A 4,462-nucleotide genomic window follows, 5' to 3' on the forward strand; every position below is an offset into this window, starting at 1 on the left:
AAAGAGGGGCAGATTGAGATGAACCCACTTCGATGACTAGCTGTTCACAGAGGCACTGGTAATTTGGACCATCATTTTTAAACACAAGTGGTAGACTGTGGCTTACAGCAGTTTCATCAGGCTGGAGAGACACAGACCAAAGGGGACAAAACATAACAGGGATAAAGGAACAACAGGATAACCCACAATGCAGCAGCAGCTTGCCCTTAAGGAATTTCCAACTCCTAAGTCTTTCCAATGAAGAGTGAGACTTGAAATCCCAAACAAAAAACCCTAACTGAGATGCCAAAGTGTAAAGCCAAGACTCCAGGAGTCTGTCAGTGCTAGAGAGACAGAAGTTGAAATTCATGACCCACCAACGGGGAGACCACAGTAAACATCCCAGGATTTCAGTTAAGATATAAAAAGGAAGAAAGTCATATTTTTTAAAATTCCCTACATAATTAAAATATCAATAATAAAAATCCAATATGCAAGAGATTAGTTAGGCAAAATAAAATTTAGATCCCTATAGGCCAAAACTTCTGGGTTATTGCTTTAGATGTTGTTAAAAATATTAACCTTGAAAAGTGAGAATAAACGAATAATGCACTCAAAATTAGATACAAATAAAGCAATGAAGTTATTTTTAAAAAGTTGAATTGACAGATATAACTGACAAACAACTAAAAAATTAGTTCTTGACTACTGCATGGACCCTTGCTGACTATGCTGTCCTAGATGACACTTTCTACAGCCACTCCTTGTCTAAAAAACCCAGCCCTCCTTGGTCCAGGGGTACTGCAGGCAATAAGGATCTTTCACACTGGGTAAACAAGTCTTGCCCCTATACCACCTCTTCCTGAATATGGGGGAAAAGTTCTTTTGGGACTGATCCCCAAGGAATTCTTTCAGTTCCTTCATCCCAAAACTGGGGTAACAGGACCTTAATGTGCTTGCAACTGAGCTTATCTTATATCTCTTCCCATAGAAATATATGTGGTTACAGCAGACACCTTCTCTGCTATGTCAACAATAGGATTACTAATCTATATAGTTAAAAAATACAGTTCCTCAAAAAAAAAATTAGTACTTCTATTGGAGAATTTGTTAATAAACTCAATGACCAAAAAGTTGCTCTACTAGAAGTGAAACAGGCTTCCATAAAACAGATTGGATGCAAATGATATGGAGAAGTCATAGTAGGCACTTGTTTAAAAGTGCATTACCTTTTTGATGTCTAGATGAATAAGACTGCCATGACACTGGAGTTTTACTTACCAGGACAGCTACATAGAGTGTACAATGAGGTGAAGAATTGCCTGGACTATCATATCTCTGTGCCGAACACGGTGCATCAAAAGGAGCAAGGGTACATGATAAACTGGGTGGAGAAGCATGTGGTGCAGACCATGTCTATGCAGCAGGAAAAGGAGACAATTGCCAAGTGCATTGCAGAGCCAAAGCTGCTTGAAAAGAAGGCTCAAGCACAGCTAGTTCTGTAAATACATCTATCCCAATGGAGACAGTTAAAAGTAATTGACTAAGGAAACTAGTAGGTGATAAAATCTTTCTGTATTGTTGTCTACTGAAGTTACAGTTAACCTTTCCTAAAAATGAAAAGTTTGAGTTTCATATAGTGAGAAAATTGAAACAATTTATTGGCCAATGAGATGTTTATCCTTCTTGCTCTGTATTTTTAAAAATTATTGTGTTATGTTAGTCAGCATAAAATAAATCATTAGTTTTTGATGCAGTGTTCCAAGATTCATTGCTCTGTATTTTGAGTTGTTCCTTGATCACTTTTGAATGAGCAGTTTGCTTTATTAAAATTTTTTGTTTGATTAAAAAAAATAAGTTAAAAATTAGTTCTTTTCCCTATTATGAATGGTTTGCTATATATAGTCTTATTTGTGGAGGTACATTTCTTCTATACCTTTTATAAGTTTTTATTATAAAAGGATGTTGAATTTTGTCAAATGCTTTTTCTGCATCTATTGAGATCATATAGTTTTTATTCTTTATACTGTTAATGTGGTATTTCACAGTTACTAATCTGTATATGTTGAACTTCTTTGTACCTAAGGATTTTTCTCACTTGATCATACTGCATGATCTTTTTAATATGCTATTGAATTTGATTTGTTGGTATTTTTTTCAGGATTTTTGCATCTATGTTCACAGGGATACATTGGTCTGAAATTTTGTTTTCTTGTAGTGTCCTTGCCTGGTTTTGGTATCAGGGTATTGCTGGCCTCATAAAATGAGTTTGGAGGTGTTCCCTCTTCAATTTTTGGAAGAGTTTGAAAATTAGCATTAATTCTTCAAATGTTTGTAAAATTCAGCTGTGAAGCCATCTGGTCCTGGGCTTTTCTTTGTTGGAGAGTTTTCAATTACTGATTCAATCTCTTTACCCATTATTGGCCTGTTCTGATTTTTCTATTTCTACTTCTTCAGGATGCAGAAGGAATTTATCTATTTCTTCTATGTTGTTCAATTTCTTGGTATATAATTGTTCATGGTAGTCGCTTATGATATTCTGTATTTCTGTAGTGTCAGTTGTAATGTCTCCTATTTCACTTATAATCTTATCTATTTGAGTCCTCTCTTTTTATCTTGGTAACTCTACTAAGAGTCTTACCAAATTTATTTTTTAAAAAACCAAACCTGGGATGCCTGGGTGGCTCAGTTTGTTAAGCATTGGCTTTCCACAAATGTCATGATCCCAGGGTCCTGGGATTGAGTCCCATATTGGGCTCCTTGCTCAGGAGAAAGCCTGCTTCTCCCTCTGCCTGCTGCTCCCCCTGCTTGTGTTCTCTCTTTCTCTCTCTCTCTGGCAAATAAATAAATAAAATCTTTTAAAGATTAAAAAAAATAGCATAAACATTTATGCCATTAAGTTTGAAAATTTAGATGAAATGACAGATTTCCAGAAAACAAAAAGATAACTTACTGATACTGACCCAATAATAGAATTTCTGAATTATTAACCTCCTTTAATTTGTGTATCTAATTTGTCATTTTAAACCTCTCAATTCCTCCCCCAAAATTTCTAGACCCAGATAGCTTTACTAATGAATTTACCAACAATTTAAAAGAAATAACATCTATTTTATGCAAACACTTCCAAAGAATAGAAAAAGAAGAAATACTTCCCCTCTTTCTGTGAAGTCAGTATAACCTTGATATAGGCCAATTTTGCTCAAAGGCACAGATGCAAAAAACTCTAAACAAAATTTTAGCTAACTAATATAGAAAAAGTATAACATATCATGACTAAACTGGGTATTCCATAAATAAAATGTTGACTTAATAGTCAAAAGTCAAATCATTAATCATTAGTAGTAAATCATTAGTAATCATTAGTAGAAAAAAAGGAGAAAACATAATTGATCATCTCAATAGACACAAAAGAGCATTTGATAAAATTCTATATATAACTTTTAGCAAACAAGACATAGAACTTCTTCGAAGATATATAGTGGAGAAAAAAATCACAGTAGATGGCATATCCAAAATGGTATAACACCAAAAGCTTTCTCCCTGAGATCAGGAACAATACTAACAATGTTCCTTTCTCTTTACTAACTATGAACTGGAAGCTCTACCTAGTACGATAGGCAATAAAAAGAAGAGGTTTGATATTCAGAAAAGGAAGAAATAAAGCAGGCATTATTTGCTTATGATCTGCTTATAGAATATACAAGAGAATCTAAAAAAAAAATTATTAGAATAAATGAGTTTAGCAAGATTGCCAAATACAAGATAAATATAAGAAAAATCAATTGCATTTCTATACCAACAACAAACAGAAAATGAAATAGGGATAACATTTATAATAATATCAAAAATATTAAATCTCTATGAGTAAATTCAATAAAAGATGTGAAAAATTGACCATATTTGACTAAAAAAAAAAAAAAAAAAGACCATATAAGGGGTATGACAGTTTTTAGAAAACTCAGTAATATAAAGATGTCAGTTCTCTCCCAAACTGCCTATAGAGTAGTCAATAAAATCCAAACCAAAACCCAACAGAGGGGCGCCTGGGTGGCTCAGTCATTAAGCGTCTGCCTTCAGCTCAGGTCATGATCCCAGAGTCCTGGGATCAAGCCCCGCCATAAGGCTACCTACTCAGTGAGGCACCTGCTTCTCCCTCTTCCACTCCGCCTGCTTGTGTTCCCTCTCTCTCTCTGTCAAATAAATAAATAAAAAATCTTTAAAAAAAAGAAACAACAGAATTTGGTGTGTGTGTATAACTGGACAAGCTGATTTTAAAATTTATGTAGAAATACAAAGGCTCTTAAAATTAAGTAGGAAAAACTTACAAATACTATACATATTAATGAATCTATAAATTAAAATCATATGGACTCAACACAAAAATATGCAAGTAGGTGAGAATAAAGAGCTCAAAGACAAACCCAAGTGTCTATATACCTAATTATGATATGATAATTTATGATAAAAGTGGTACTATAGA

The 4,462-nt window shown here is 33.9% G+C and overlaps 1 pseudogene; it reads left to right on the plus strand.

Annotated features, from left to right (window-relative positions):
* Positions 1-708: 708 nt before the first annotated feature.
* Positions 709-1,484, plus strand: LOC116864793 (annotated as a pseudogene).
* Positions 1,485-4,462: the final 2,978 nt, after the last annotated feature.

The sequence above is a fragment of the Lontra canadensis genome, unplaced genomic scaffold, assembly GCF_010015895.1.
Source record: "Lontra canadensis isolate GAN:19392208 unplaced genomic scaffold, GSC_riverotter_1.0 scaffold6, whole genome shotgun sequence".
NCBI classification, from domain to species: Eukaryota; Metazoa; Chordata; class Mammalia; order Carnivora; family Mustelidae; genus Lontra; species Lontra canadensis.